The sequence below is a fragment of the Macaca thibetana genome, chromosome 5 (genome assembly GCF_024542745.1).
Source record: "Macaca thibetana thibetana isolate TM-01 chromosome 5, ASM2454274v1, whole genome shotgun sequence".
Lineage (NCBI taxonomy): Eukaryota > Metazoa > Chordata > Mammalia > Primates > Cercopithecidae > Macaca > Macaca thibetana.
The window spans coordinates 68214118-68231041 of record NC_065582.1 but is presented as its reverse complement, the minus strand read 5'-3'; the positions used below and the strand labels follow the sequence as shown (position 1 = coordinate 68231041).

General features: G+C 40.5%; 2 protein-coding genes and 1 pseudogene across 2 annotated transcripts in view; 1 reads left to right on the top strand and 2 right to left on the bottom strand.

Annotated features, from left to right (window-relative positions):
• The window catches only part of QRFPR (pyroglutamylated RFamide peptide receptor), a 56584-nt gene that overhangs the window by 38475 nt on the left and 1185 nt on the right, over window positions 1-16924 (bottom strand). The gene's annotated exons all lie outside the window — the stretch shown is intronic.
• On the bottom strand, window positions 5634-6794 carry LOC126955749 (putative monooxygenase p33MONOX; annotated as a pseudogene).
• LOC126955751 (signal peptidase complex subunit 2-like) overlaps window positions 10909-16924 on the top strand; it is a 705796-nt gene continuing 699780 nt past the window's right edge. Inside the window, exon 1 of the mRNA XM_050792649.1 lies at window positions 10909-10912. The gene's annotated coding sequence lies outside the window, so the exon portion shown is untranslated. The remainder of the gene's footprint in view (window positions 10913-16924) is intronic.

Sequence of the window (16924 nt, the reverse complement as noted above, 5' to 3'; positions counted from 1 at the left end):
GCCACAGTCTACTTGCTAATAAAAAGTGCTCAGTGGTGACCTACCACCACTGGCCAAAATAATCTATCCCGTGTTCCTCAGAAGCAAAAGTGGAACACAGCAATGATATATTTTAGGCCACTGGGTCTCAAACTCCATTGAACACATGGACCACTTGGGGAATTTTGTTAAAAATGCAGATTTTGATTCAGTAGGTCTGTGATGAGGCCTGAGATTATTCTGAAAAAGGTTCCAGGTGACGCTGATGCTACGTGTCCATGGACCAGACTTTAAATAGCAAGAAAAGTTCACAATAGATTGAAGACTTCCTGTTGCTCCTAAGGAACAATATTTCCCAGACTAAAGTATTTTTTCACTAGGTAACTAGGCCACAAGTTTGTAGTATGACAACTTGACCTAATGACATGTAGTGCTGGAAGCAAAACCATTTAATAAAAGGTGCGGCCTCTTCCTTCCTTTGCCCACTCCCAACACTGCTCCTGTTCCCTTTTCAAATTACAAAGAACCAGTACTATTTATTCTAAAATAAGATATCTTCCAGTTGCCAGTGAAACAACCACTTCTTATTTACCTCCATATAAGGAACTTTTTAAAAAACAATAACTGCAATTTTCTACAATATTCTATATTGCTGCTACCCAGAGCTAAAACATGTTGAAAGATGTGTGAAAGCCACGCAGAGCCCAAATAGCTCAGTATATAATTCTGGCTTATAAGCCACTCACCTAATGATTTTTGTTAGAGATTTTCTTCAGGTTTTTAAATGAAAGATAAGGAAATCCCATTCTCACAGAGTCAGCTCCCTATCTGTCAGTAACATCTGTAAATCAAAATTTTTCTGACCATAATTGAACAATATGGGTGGTTTTCTTTCAGTTCTCTTTCTTTGTAAAAAGCATTTTTCTATATACCCTTATCCAGGAAGAGGGGGAAAAGGGGGGAGAGGAGACACATGTATGCAGCTGCTCTCACTATAAAGTCTTTCTTTGGCATGTTTAGGTAAGAAAGGCAAAATCCCAGCAAGTTATTTTGTGGACATCAACAAACTGATTCTAAAGTTTATAGGGAGAGGCAAAAGACCAAGAATAACTAACACAAAATTGAAAAAGAAAAATAAAGTTGGAAGGCTGACACTACCCAACTTCAGACTTATTTTAAAGCTACGTTAATCAAGATAGTGTGGTATTGGGGAAAGAACAGATGAATAGATCGATAGAATAGAATAGAGAGCTCAGCAATCACATAAATATAGTAAACTAATCTTTGACAAAGGAGCAAAGACAATAAAATGGAGAAAAGATTGCCTTTTCAACAAATGGCACTGAAACAACTGGACTTCCACATGAAAAATAAAAGAATCTAGACACTACAAGAAAGACCATTTAAAAAGAAGTCTGCCTAGGATAAAAGCAAATCCAATTTAGATAACTAACCATACTTATCTGACATGAAATACCCCTTATTGTTATTGAAATAAACTTGTAACATGGAGAGCTGTTCTTTCAAAAACTTCAGGCTTTCATGGATAAATGTAAAAGAAACAATTTAACCTCTCTGGAGTCTAAGCAAGCCTAGCACATTTTGCATCCTCCAGAGATGTCTTAAAGAAGGAGCCAAAACTAGGCCAGGTGCAGTGGCTCATGCCTGTAATCCCAGCACTTTGGGAGGCCAAGGTGGGCAGATCACGAGGTCAGGAGTTCAAGACCAGCCTGGCCAACATGGTGAAACCCCGTCTCTACTAAAGATACAAAAAATTAGCTGGGCGTGGTGGTGCACACCTGTAATCACAGCTACTTGGGAGGCTGAGGCAGGAGTATCACTTGAACCTAGGAGGCAGAGGTTGCGGTGAGCAGAGATCATACCACTGCACTCCAGTCTGGGTGACAGAGCGAGACTCCACCTCAAAAAAAAAAAAAATATATATATATATATATACACACACACATGTAACCAGTGTCTCTTTCCCATAAATCACTGTTTGGATCAGGTTCATATTGACACTTAGATTTTGATCCAGTAAAATTCCTCCTCACAAGAATAAATCCTTTATTGTTTGTAGATATTACAGTAAATTTTTTTTTTTTTTTTTTAACCAAGCGTGTAGTTTCATCTGTAGAATAGCTTCATGGTTACCTTTACACTGGAGCCAATACAGACTTCTACGAATATGTACGTGTATTGGGGCCTCTGCATTAGTAGACTTGTGGGCAGGGTGACTTATAGTCAGTGTACAATAGTTCATTTTCACAAAAGTCTATGAGGAAAAGATCATAGCAAATTTTCACTACAGAAGTTTGTCTTCCAGGTCTCAAACTAGTACCTGAGTTCGAGGGCTGGTACTGCTAAAGGCACCACTGCACAAACAGGGCCGAAGCAGGTGGTGAAGCATAATTCACTGCAGAGTGAAATTCTTCCCCTGTCAATATAACCACTGTGGTTAAAAACCCAACACTGAAGCAGACTGGTTGGGTCAAAGCCTGGCACCCCTATGTCCAGTCTATATGAGCTTGGGCATTTTACTTACTATGAAAAAGTAAGATTTTTTTTTAAAGGCTACAAATTCCATGACTTTCTGCAAGCTCTCTAAAACATGATTTTGTCACTTGCCACATCAAGTGGAGGAATCTGTTTCCCTATTCTTTGAATCTGGGTCAGTGATGTGACTTGCGTTAACACAGAAGTAACGTTTGTGTGACTTTCAATCCTAGGTCTTGAGAGATTCTGATGCTTCTACTCTCTCTCTCTTTTGAAATATGGTGCCTCCACATAAAGAATTCTGGGTATCCTACTGAAAGAGGAAACCATGTGGGACAGAGATGGCCTGTCCCTTGCTGAGGTAAAACAATGAGCCCCCATGAAGTCACCAGATAGATGTAGCACTGAGAGTGAACAAGATGAGACTAGCAGAAGAACTATCCAGATGAGCCAACCTGAAATTGACCTATAGAATCATGAATGATCGTTTAATTACCTAAATTTTTTGTGGTTTGTTATGCAGGATAGCTAATCAATACATGAACACCTTGCTAAGCCTTCATTTTCTCATCTGTAAAATGAGGATAATATTATAATATTATGTTTGGCACATAGTAAGCTCTATGTTAAGACTTTGGTATCCGTTTTCGTATTATTATTTCCACTTCTTTGCAGTGCACAGCAAGGCGGTAGTGCCCAGGATTGCCCACATCTCAGCAAGCCTGCGCCAGCATCACGGGAAAGTCAAGAGACAATATTCATACACCTGACATCATTGTTTCACAGTCACTCTCACCCTGGTGTCCAAATTGAGGTGCCGTCATGTACATTTTCAGGCTATGAACTAAACAGCAAGAATGTCAGCAATGTAACTGGTTGCACATGTTCATAATCAAGGGAGGTTCCGTTGGGGTGGGATGGGGAGTTAGGCACACAGGGGTTGAGAAAAGTTGTCTTAAATTACAAGACAGAGGCAGAGGTCAGTGGGACCGCTTCCTAGGAACATTGGTGTTGCAAAGTTGTGCCTATGGTCTGGGTGGCCTGGAAAGACACATGAGCCTTGAAAGGAACTACAAAATCAGCTTCAGTCCCAGCAATATTTTTTTACCACCACTTTTTCCTCCTCTAGACATGTATTATTGCTTCTGAAATAAACGAAAGCAGCACTCTTATCTGTTTTCTGAGTACAAATGATTAGTTTGAATCCTCATAGTTTGAGCATAAAAGTAATTCTTTTCATGTAAATTGTACTTGTGTGAAATAACTACTTTATAGTATTTTATCATAAATAAGCTATAAGGGACCTGGTTTTTACAGGTGCTTTGTAAAAGTGCATACCAAATATATTTGATATATGACTAACAGTGCAACAAGTTTTTAAAAAATTCCCCAACATCCTTATTGTATATAAAACTATTCTACACACAAATATAGCTAACACTTTAAGTAGCATAATTTCGAATATGTGAACAACAATTATAGCTTCCTTTCTTTGCATTATCTCTAGGTGCCTGGTCTTTTTGACACCTGGGGTCATTCATTGTCATAGCAACACTGTAAAGTGGGAATAAGGTTTCCTAAGTTTACATATTAGGACACCAAAGCAAAGAGAAATTAAATAGTTATACCACAGTCAAACACTATGTTTGCCAAACTACAATGTTTGCATATTCTTTAATTTATTTATTATTTTTTTTTTGGAGAAAGTAGTAAGGATTTTTATTGTCAAAATAAGAGATCATAATAGAAGACACAAATAAATTAATTCTCATAATTTCAGACTCCAGGGCCCCTCTGTGGAAAGGTCAGCTTCTTACACAGACAAGGTACTATCCAAAACAAAAAATGGGTATTTGAGACCGTGTTCAAGACAATAACTGAACTTGTACACAGTAAGGAGAAATAAAAATGTGGTTTCCCTACTTCCCTCCCTCAGTAAGGTTATGTGTTGCATAAAGGCATGAGGCTCACTTTGGTGAAAAATGCTTTCATACAGAAAATTTTGAATTCATTCACCTCCCGCCACAGACATTCCAGGCCCTGACCTGAACAAGGAAATCAAAATAAGGTAACACTACTGGCTTCATATAAACCTCAAGACTATAATCTAACTGTACCTACCATCTCCCTTACTTTAAAAAAGTTTAAGTCCATTTACCTATACCAAAACAGTAGGTCGAATTTTCTCACTTAGGAAGCTTTTAACCAAATTGGAGCTAAATTAATCTCACTTTAAAGTGCAAGAAAAGCTCTACTAGACTAGCGTTTGTTCTGTGGCACAGAACGAGGAGATGCCTCCCCTGGCACTGGCCTAAGAGGCCCCACATGAAGAACTGGCTGCAGGACAGTGATCCATTAGGTCTACCAAAAAGCGGGGAGACTCAAGGTCCAGCCTAGAAGCAGGGGTCCCTGCCAAGTCTGGCTTTAACCTGTACCCAGGTCCCAAACAAATCTTGGGTCCCCTAACTGATAAGACTGGAGCACAGCATCAGCCATCAACAGGGCCAGAGTCGTCTCAGTGAGTCAGTGAGCACCTCTACGCCATGATTTGTCCGTGCTCACACGGATAGTGGTAAAGGAATCAAGAAGCCTGGGTTTTGGAACAGCACAAACATTATTTACCCAGTAAGCAGTGATCGAAGTTCTTACCTACGGTAAATGATGAAAAAATAGGTAATGAGGTCCCTATACACCACTGCTGAGAATATTTAGTCTAACTTTAAAGCAGTACAAAATGGCTTCCTCCACACAACAAGGGCAAGCTTTGTACTAATGTTTCTCAAAAACCAATTATGTCTCCAGCTCTAGCCTCAATTTAACAGGTTTTTTACCTTATTTATTTATTTATTTAGAGACAGAGTCTTGCTTTGTCACCCAGGCTGGAGTGTAATGGCATGCTCTCGGCTCACTGCAACCTCTGCCTCTTCGGTTCAGGCAATTCTCTTGCCTCAGCCTCCCAAGTAGCTGGGACTACAGGCACCTACCATCATGCCTGGCTAATTTTTGTATTTTTAGTAGAGATGGGGGTTTCACCATGTTGGCCAGGCTGGTCTCAAACTCCTGACCTCAGGTGATCCACCTAACTTGGCCTCCCAAAGTGCTGGGATTACAGGCGTGAGCCACCGCGACCATCTGATTAAGTTTTTAAATATACCTTTCCTATATGAAAGCCAAGGTAAAAGGAGAGTGGGTTGCAAGAAACCTTCTTTACCAGAATCCCTGGAAAGGGCTCTAGAAGCCAGTGAGTGTGAGCACATTCAAGTCACAGGGCTGGAGATTATGGGCCCGTGGTGGCTGTTTCTTCCCTTTCATCATTGGGATGTCCATCTTGGGCGGCTTCAAGGCTGCTGGATCTTCAGCCATTCGGTTGGCCTGGGCACGGATCAGTTCCATTGGAGAGGGTTTCTGGGCTCCTCAGTAGGCCTGGGTGGCAAAACTGCCAGAATCATACTTCTGAAGTGATCTCAGTCCAAAGAGGCTCCACTTATCTGACAAGTTGCTGTCCTTATCCTCACTTCCAGAGTCCATGTTGCTAGGATTTGGGCCAGGTAAGGCTGTGGAAGAACCAGAAGTGAACCAGCCCCTGGGTCTCTGCTTAGGTGAAGAGTGAGGAGTGGTGCTTGGGGTGGACTGGGCTGATGCAGGCTGCCTCTCTTCTTTTGTTATCTCTCCACTCTGTAGCTTTAGTTTGTGGAGTGCTTATGCCACTCTAAGGTACCTGGTCTCTTCAGTGGTGAGGCCCTCGTGGAGTGGGTAGCCAGCATCTCTCAGTCCTGCCTGCTGCCCAAAATGCTGAATGCTTTCCTGGGTCTGTTTTGTGATCAGAGAACTCATGATGACATGAGTAGTTTTAGCCTTCACCACTGGGACCTTGTCCACACTGTCAATGGCCGATGACAGGGTCATGGCAGGGAGGGTAGACTGGCCTCTCCTTCCTCCACCTTGGCGAGGAGCTGATACTTGCGCTCTGGAATTACTGGTTTCCAAGGGACGCTGCCCATGTCTGATGGAGGAGGAGTAATGGGTGCAGGGTCCTTGAGAGTATTATCAAAGCTGAGTGCCCAGGGGTATATCCCGAAGGGCAGGGACATCTTGCCTAGAGGCCCACTAGCCTCAAGAGCAGGCACTTCTAGTTGTCTTGAAGCCATTGAAAGTCTGGGATCCAGGTGTTTTTCTATATAGAATTCCGAGCTGAGTCCCTGCTACCATGGTGAAATGATGTGATGACTAAGCTGACAGACAGATGTTAATGAGGAACATGGTCTAGCTGCTGCAAATTAGCAAAGCTTCCCAGGAAGAGTCCATCCAGAGGTTCTGTTATCCTGCTGCCGCGCCTGTGGCCCGGAGTCCGGCACTACAAAGGTTCCGAGGACCCACGTCCTCCAGAGGCTTGGCGCAGTCTGGACCCAGTCATGGTGAGAGCGACGGCGACTTCGAAGGTCTCCAGGACGCACTAGGCAACACTGCCTGACGTTTGCAGATTTTAAATGCATCTCAATCCCACAGGAAATTGTTTAAAAACGTTAACATATTTTCATACATGTATTCAAGGGGGCTTTAAAATGAGATTGCATAAATGAAAATATGTAAATGCTATATGCTTCATAGAGAAATCAAATGGGAAATAAGAAGAACTAGATATGCATTAATATTTTTGTTAAAATAAAGCTTGATCTAAAACCTTTATCTTTGTCATATTTTCTGCGGCCACATCAACCACTGGGGGGCAGCATCAAACATTATTTTATAACTTCTCTCCTTGGTCTTCTAATAGGGAAAGCTTTAATGCCAGGCCATGGAATTTATAATCTAGTTAATACAAACACTGATAAAGGATGGAACAGGATTAGAACCCAATATTGTTTGATTCCACAATCCATGTTCGTTTTCACAGCATCAAACTTTTTCTCTATCCTTCTATTTCTCCCGGGTTGTAAGAACATGCTGTCTTTTAAGATTTCTATTACCCTGAATAGCCTACAATCTCTCTGATATGACAGTAATGTATTTCTCCAAAACCAAGCTACGGGTAGGACTAATTTAGTTTTACAAAGACAGATAAAAACAATAAGCACTTACTTGATTACTTCAGAATTCATCCTTAAGAATCTTTAGTTTTAAGACATAAAAGGAAACAAATAGTATAGCTTCTGCTGAATTTTTCTTAAAGGCACAGACTGAGAGGGAACTGCCAATACCAACTTCTAGAACCCCATTCACTGATCTTTCAATAATTCCTTAGCAGAGAGAGAAGGCATATGTCCACTACTAGAAGGAATTGGCAGCCTGGAAGTTGGTCCACTGGGGAGTATATATTAATAAATGAGATGGGAACAGCAGAGGGAGATCCCAGCACTCCATCCAAGGCAGGAAAGGCAGACAAGGAAGAGCTATTCAGAACGCTGGTTCAGCTTGATCCTGAGAAACCTAGTGCAGGGTTTGGCCTTATGGGGACACATATGATCAGGGAGCTTTAGTCCCTGTAAGTTGACTCACTCCAATAGACATAAATGGCCGACTCTGCTAAACATATCTATCTACCCTGAGTACCTTCCTATGGAAGAACTTCGTGCTAAGCAGACAAGCCTTTCCAAGGCGCTTGGTGGCTAACAGGGTCCCAAGTGTCACTAGTGCAGTTGTTAGCTTGTCACACCTCCATGGATTCAGTTAGTAAGGAGACAATGAGCATCAATGGATTCAGGAAGTTTATTACTTGCACAGACGCCAAAGGCCAGATCAACAAAGGAAGACGCTGAGCCTTGAAGGGCAAGATGACTGACAGCATGGGCAATGGGTTGCTCTGCTGGGGAGGAGCAACCCTTAAACCACAGTCGAGCAATTGTACAGATTTATACAAAAGACTGCAGCTGAACCTTAAGTGGGAGCAAGGTGGGAAGTCTTACACTCAACTGAAACCAAATGGGAGACAGATGAGAGAAAGTCAGTCTCCCACAAGACAGGGATAAGAAACTGCCTCACAGTGGCTCCTCAATAGGCTTTTCTCCCTGCTGAAGGAGGCATCTCCAGGTCTTTGAATAGGAGTGACGATGGCGCTCCCTGAGGTGCATGATTAGTTCTATGGGTAAGACAGCAAGGCCAAACTGGCTAGAATCCTTCCAGAATTTTCTGCAGCTACCAGGAAGTTCTCTCTCTTATTTCCTGAGATAAAAAGTTTTATTTTTTATTCCAGAATTTTTATTGTGGTAAAATATATATAACATAAAACTTATGATTTTAGCCATTTTTAAGTGTATGATTCAGTGGCATTAATCACATTCATAGTCTCATGCAGTGATCACCACTATCTGTTTCAAAAACTTTTTCATAACCCCAAACAGAAATTTAAGCATCGAGCAATAACTCCCCACTCTGCCCTCCCCATACCCCCTGGTAACACTAGTATCTTTTCTGTTTCTATGACTTTGCCTATTCTAAATAGTTCATATAAGTAGAATCACACAATATTTGTCCTTTTGTGTCCGGCTTATTTCACTGAGCATAATGCTTTCAAAGTTCATCCACATTGTAGTATCAGAACTTCCTTCCCTTTCATGGCTGAGTAATATTCCACTATGTGTATACACAGCATATTTTGTATATCCATTTGTCCATCAATGGACCCCTGGGTTGAGACAGGGAGTTTTAAAGAAAACGTAAGCTTATAGCTCCTGGGGTCAACTTTCACACTTGGGCAAAAGACAGCTCAAGAATGAAACCACAACACAGAGGGAAGTGAATCTGGCCACAGAGAGGGAAGACTGTCATTGTTGAAGACTTTAATCCATTTATGCCTAAAACCAGCCCTAACTTTGAGCTTTTCAGTTGCAGAAGTAGAATAGCCCCTTTTTTTTCTTAAGGTAGTTTAAGTTGGGCTTCTCTCCCTATAAACAAGAATCCTAATAAATCAACCACTTGTCAAAGAATAGTTATGTTTTAGAAAAGCAAACTAAAAAGGGCATTCATTTTATGCCTCCTAAGTGCACAGTGAAATGTTTAAAACTTTCTTACTGCTAAATCCTTTCCTGTCATTATTTTAAATGTAAACTGCTCTTGTCCTAAGTGGAGAGAATCTTTTACATAAATCCTATTGCTGTTACTGCCACTCTCCCACCTACCAAGAAAATTTAGCGACCTACAGTACCTTTTCTTCTCAAAGTGTGCACATAAAGGATTCTAGGAAAGATCAACCAGAGGCTGGTCCATAGCATAATTCCTGACTTTACTTCCAAACTGCTGTTGCTGTTGGGCCTCTGTTTAATTTACATCTTTTTTTAATACTTCCTTATTTTAAATAAGGAAGTTCTTCATCAACAGCTTTTATCATTTCTGTTGACTTTTTAAGCCCCACAATACTGTTGATTTTACACCAATCTTACCATATGTAAATTTCCCCAGGAACTCTAAAATTTCTGAAATGTCATAGAAAAAAAATTATATAACAAATGTAACTGATGTTTTCTAGTCACTGATTGAATAATAAAATGGGACTGAAGAAGTTCCAGGTTAAGCTCTCTGTTCTAAACTGGCCCTCAAAATTAAGATCTTTTCACTAAATGAAGTTCAACAACCTCCTTTAATTCATTTCACAATGTATCAGCTCTCAATCTCTACAAACACACCCTAACATTTCATGTTGTGTACAGTGAGTGCTTTCTTTCTCTCCCTCCTTTCCTTCCAGTTACATCCTTTCATTTTTCATATAAAATCATACGCAAAACTCTAATTCTTAAAAAGAGAGACAGGACCTGTTATGATGAAGCTTGGAGCTTCGCCTCCTACCATTCTATTACCCGCCCACATCCGCTACTGTGGCCCTGGGCAAAACAGACTGAAAAACCCTTGTGGTGAGGTGTGCTAATTTATAACTAAAGTTCTATTCTCCAGGCAAGAGAATAATTCTTCTTGTATTTCTTTGTATGGCTTATATTCCAAACTTTTCACCATTTTTGACTCCTTTCCAAATTCATCTTGAAAGACTCTAAAAACGTCAACGGCTTTAGTAAAGATGCAATAGGCTCCAGAAAATGGAAGAATTGCCTCTGAGCTCCTTGTTGGACTCCAGTTAAGATAATCTGCTTTTGCATTTTCTAAGCATTCTGACTGCCATTGCTATTTTTTAAATACATAATAGCTACATTGAGCTGGTACATGGGGTAGGCACTGCACTTTTTTAAAAAAACACATCTATTATTTCTTTTAGTCTTCATATCAGCCTGAGTTCTGGAGCTGTCAGCATTTATACTACCTCAATGGCTATAAATCTTGGCTGCAAATTATAACTTTTTTAACTTCGGGAACTCCTGGTGCTGTCAGCATTTACACTACATCAGTGGCTTTCAACTTTGGCTGCAAATTATAACTTTTCTAACTTGAGGAACTTTTGAAAACTCCATACCAATTATCATAATCAGACCAATTAAATCAGAATCTCCAGGGGGTAGGAACCAGGCATCTGTGTTTTAAAAAACTCCCAGATGATTCCTACATGTTGCCAAGATTGAGCATTACCACTCTAAGAGAAATTCTGATATCCACTGCTGAGAAAATTAATTTTCTGTATTTTCTTACCCTAGTACTCTTCAAAAGTAGTAAAGGTGCATGAAAGTGTACTTCCCCCAGCGATGCTGCCATTACTTAGAATATATTTCAAACTCCTTTTTTTTTTTGGAATTGCTTTTAGTCAATTTGCCAGCCACTGCTAGAAAATTCTTTTCACTGCCCACAGCAGGATTTGGGAGAGAGCTGCAGAACTGTGTGTGCACCTGGGGAGACCATCCTCCCCCAGGCTGTGCCTGCATCCACAGCAGGATGGAAGTGGATACAGAATCCAGCAGGATCCTAACAAGGCCACTACTCCAGGCACACCCCAAACACTCCCCATCTCATCTTATTAATGCTTAGAGTCATAAAGCAGGCTAGCATTAGAACTGATTTTCTATCTCCTTCTGGGAAGTGTTCAGAATTAGTATTCCTATGCCTTAAATTTTCATTTACCTCAGCTACCACGAGTCCCATTCTCTCCCAGCCCATCCCTCAACTTGGGACTCAAACCCATCAGACTGTGAACATCCCCTAATCTGATTCAAGCTCCCTACTCCTCAATACTTGCACTGCGTGCTCTGGGACCCTGACATCTACAAACCCCCCTGCATTCTCCATCACTTCTTTGAATGCTTCCTCCCTCCTTAGTCTAATGGAAACTTGGCTTTTCCACAGGAACACGGCTTTCTCAATACCTGCAATATCCCAGTGCACACAGGAAATACCCAGGAAATGCTGAATACAAGAATGACTCATAGTGTCATTAATAATACTTTAGACTTTGGGCAGAGGGACAAGATAACATGAGAGAATGATGGATGTTGGTAAGATATTCATGCGTAAGTGCCAAGTCTTCAGATCAGGTGAAAGACCATGGCTTATGATATTGATTAGATACCGATTTCAGAATCATCAGCAAAGAAGTGAGAGTCGTGACTATAACCTCTATGCAGAAATTGATGAAAGAAAAGAGATTGCATGCTAAGCTTCAGTGGACACTTACTTGCAAAATAAGAGAAAGATTGAGAACCCTCAAAAGGCAGAAAATACAGAGATAGAGACATAAAGGAAACAAAGAAAGAAAAAAAGACCAGTTCATGGAAACTTAGAGAAGAGAGTGGTGTTCTGTAGCACTGGTCACAAGCAAAATCAATTGTTCTATATTTAGCTGGTAGAAACAGAACATGTTCAGTGAGTGAATTTGGAGGAGCATTTGGACATTGTGAAGAAAAAAATAAAAAAGAGGAAAAAACAAAACAAAATGAGGAGGAACAAGCTGCAGATAAGGATAGGTAAATTTGGTGGCCCTAAGGAGGCAATGGGCAACTCCACTGCTGCAGTCTAGCCAAGTAAATCAGAGAAGAGAACAGATAAAAACTTTCCTAAAGGAAAGGGCCACGGCAGCACAATTCCACCCTCATATGAGGAATAAAAAAAACTCATAATCATATGCTGCTTATAATACTTGGGGGCAGAGAATCCCCACTCCTGCTAGCTCCATGTTGGAAGGAGTCCTGGAGAGTAGAGAGTGAGTCAACTGGTAGATGAAAGGTAAGACAATAAGGGGATGATGGTAACGCAAGGTGGATGAAAGGAATCGAATGTCAGCTTGCCTCCATGCTGGGCACACTTAGATGCTGTGGATCAGCTGTATCTCTTTCCAACTTCAGTGTAATTCATGTAAAAACATGTTTGTGGCTATACTTTGCCTCACCTATTACTCATGGTCCCCAGCAGTGTACAGAAGAAAACGCAATGTCTTTGCTCAGTGGTGTGCTGGAAAACAACTGTTTGATTTCTGTTTGTTTGTGATTTTTTTTTTCACTTTTTTAAAAAACAGGCCTAACTAGTAAGTGCTGATTTCCATGATGTGAATACTCCTGCCACGACCAATTTTAAGGTAACAACATGATGTCCCTGAAAGGGGACCTGAGTAGAGTTGTGCACACTGGGCTCTGTAAGGCAGTGTGGCTGGAGACAAGTGTAACTAGTTTGGGCTGGGGCTGGTGCAGGCCATTTCCAAAAGCCCGTCAGGAGATTCTCTGTGTAGCTAGGTCTAAGAACCATTACTTACTTCAAGTAGTGCTTAACAAACTTTTTTTTTCCTTGTAAAGACCTGAGCTGACTTCTCTAGTGCTTATCAAACTTTAATGTGCGTGTGAAACAACTCAGAACCTTGTTAAAATGCAGGTTTTGACTCAATAAGTGCTGCTGGTCCCCAGAAAGAAAGAGGAATGGGCTAAAAGAAAAATAAAACAGTCATTCACAGCCTTACCATTATCGGAAATATTTGAGAGAGAGGCAATGTAGAGATGTCACAAACTGGAAGTCCATGAATTATCTGTGACCGAGCCATAAAGATGCTTTCTTTTACTCGATTGCATTATACTTTTGGATTTGACTTAGAAGTCAGCATCATAAAAATCTGTATTGCCAACTTTTCGGAAGGAGAGGTGGGGAAGCAAGAACAACACCAAAAGAGGATGTGACAATCCGGGGCACCACTCCAGCATGCTGCAATCCTGCCCCCTTCAGAGGAGACAGAGTCTTTCTTTTGTCGCTGTTGCTTCCTGGTGATCTTCATTGCTTTGTTTCTGTTTCCTACCTCATCCCTGAAGGAATCTGGGGGGTATTCATATTTTAGGTTTTTACATAATTACATATATATATATATATATTTTCCTCCCCAGTTGCACTACTTTTCTGTCTCATTTCCTGCCGTTCCCCACATACAAACTGTGCATTCTTGCAATGCCTTGCATGGTATTCTTGGAATACACCATCTTCTTTCTTCCCTCCAACTTGGCACTGACCCCTGTTCCTAGAACACACTCCATCCTCTGCTGGAAACAGTCTAAATTATTCTCTGAATTATTCTTCAAGACCTAGCTTGAACATCACATCCTTGAGGAAGCCTTCCTGATTATTCTGTGCTCCTAGAGCAGAGTGGATCCTCTTTCTATCAAACCCTCTTATTGCTAATTTTGGGACCGTCTCCTATTCTCTGAGGTCCTGAAGGGCACAGATAGACTTTACGCACTTTTGTACTCTCAAGGTAGAATACTTTGCCAGATAGGAGATCCTCAATAGCTTTGTAAAATAATAAATTGTGAATTAATTTTTGGCTCTTAGATTACATTCTCTTGAACTTTTCTTTTGTTAATTTATTAAGGAAATTTTGCAATGATTATCCTGTCCTATAATGCACAAGCTAATTCTATTTTCTTTTTTTTTTTTTAATTTATTTATTATTATTATACTTTAAGTTGCAGGGTACATGTGCATAACGTGCAGGTTTGTTACATATGTATACTTGTGCCATGTTGCTGTGCTGCACCCATCAACTCGTCATTTACATCAGGTATAACTCCCAGTGCAATCCCTCCCCCCTCCCCCCCTCCCCCCATGATAGGCCCCTGTGTGTGATGTTCCCCTTCCTGAGTCCAAGTGATCTCATTGTTCAGTTCCCACCTATGAGTGAGAACATGCGGTGTTTGGTTTTCTGTTCTTGTGATAGTTTGCTAAGAATGATGGTTTCCAGCTGCATCCATGTCCCTACAAAGGACACAAACTCATCCTTTTTGATGGCTGCATAGTATTCCATGGTGTATATGTGCCACATTTTCTTAATCCAATCTGTCACTGATGGACATTTGGGTTGATTCCAAGTCTTTGCTATTGTGAATAGTGCTGCAATAAACATACGTGTGCATGTGTCTTTATAGCAGCATAATTTATAATCCTTTGGGTATATACCCAGTAATGGGATGGCTGGGTCATATGGTAGTGGGCAAAGGATATGAACAGACATTTCTCAAAAGAAGACATTCATACAGCCAACAGACACATGAAAAAATGCTCATCATCACTGGCCATCAGAGAAATGCAAATCAAAACCACAATGAGATACCATCTCACACCAGTTAGAATGGCGATCATTAAAAAGTCAGGAAACAACAGGTGCTGGAGAGGATGTGGAGAAATAGGAACACTTTTACACTGTTGGTGGGATTGTAAACTAGTTCAACCATTATGGAAAACAGTATGGCGATTCCTCAAGGATCTAGAGCTAATTCTATTTTCATATTTATCTCTAACCCCTCTGCAGGCTCTCACCTCTCCCTTGCACTTCAATTTTGGTATTATTTACTCAATTTATAAGATTATTATTTACTCTATAAATCTTGTCCCAGATAAACATAGGCCACCCCCAATTAAACACCCCTTAATAGAATTAATACCTTATACTTTCATGGCATGACCAATATTTTTCAAAGCACTTTTACCAACACACTTTATTCTCACACTAACCCTGTAAAATAAATGAGCAATGTATTACTCTCCTTCAGTATTTAGAAGCTAAAGTGAAATGTTCTCCATGAAGTAAGAAGCAGGGAGAAAAGAAAACTTGAGAAAAATCTTGGCAGTTCCCAAATAAGCCCTGAGGATGGAAGATGCTCCATACAGCCTTTCTCGGCCATCATTCCCTAATATGAACAGGAGCTCAAGATCTGACTCACTGCACTTTCTTTCCTTCTTTTTTTTTTTTTTTTTTTTTTTTTTTTTGAGATGGAGTCTTGCTCTGTCACGCAGTCCAGAGTGCAGTGGCACAATCTTGGCTCACTACAACCTCTGCCTCCTGGGTTCAACAATTCTCCTGCCTCAACCTCCCAAGTAGCTGAGACTACAGGTGCGTGCCACCATGCCTGGCTAATTTTTTGTTGTTGCTTGTATTTTTGGTAGAGATGGAGTTTCACCGTGTTAGCCAAGATGGTCTCGATATTCTGACCTCGTGATCCACCCGCCTTGGCCTCCCAAAGCGTTGGGATTACAGGCGTGAGCCACTGTGCCTGACCAGACTCACTGCACTTTCAAACATCTCTAATCCCTAATATTTTACTGAAAAATTGAGACTCAGACATGCAAAATTAACATGTATTACAGCCAAAATAGTAATCCAGGTCTTTTGATCCCCACCATAAAATCCCACTTTGCATAATTATTTTCACCTTTACAAATGGAGCTATAATCATCTCCAGTAAAAATAAGCTTCATAAATCTGCTTTCACAAACATTTAGAAATGAAAACTCACATGCTTTTCCCCCAAAAAACAAGTTCTGTATGATGATCAAAAAATACCCCATTAATTTGATGGAGTTAGTTGCACTGAGCAACTTTAAAATGCCCAAATACAATTACTGCATCAGTGTGCATAAGAAAGTCTCTAATTCATAAATCAATGTCTTTCCACATTGTGTATTACTTTCAAGTCAATGCTCTGTACTCCATGTTTAATGCTTTTCTGAAAATATTTACATTGTAGATTGATAAGAATCAAAGATTTTAACATTCTGACTCACTAATAGCAAACTCAGTTTAAGCTAATGGGGAAAAAAGCAATGCTCACAATCTCAAATTGGTAATGGTAGGATGAAACACCCTCCATGACTTTAAGAGAATTAGTAATGGGATAGAAATAGCAGAGATTGAAGGCATAATGATCTATTTCTCTTACATTTCTAACCATTTTGATGTGGCCACAAGAATACCCAACCGTGAAAATGGGGAGGCCCACAGTGCACCATAAGCACTGGTGAGAACACAACACTACTGCTGATGGGTTTACACCAGGGCATTCTCCAGCTGTGTTCTTGGAACAGCTGGATCATCTGCAGAAACAGGATATCTTTTTTTCCAACCTCCACACACTGTTCCCAACTCAGTGACTCCATCTCTCTTCTGTCATTTTTGTTCCCATTATACAGAAGGACGAGAATGTCATCTCTCATTTTTTAATAGTCAGGAGGGCATCAGTTTTCTGTGTTCCTTCTTCCTGCATGACACTTAATACAATTTTTTAAAGGACTAGTTCAGTATATTTTTACTGTACATGAATTATATTTGTTT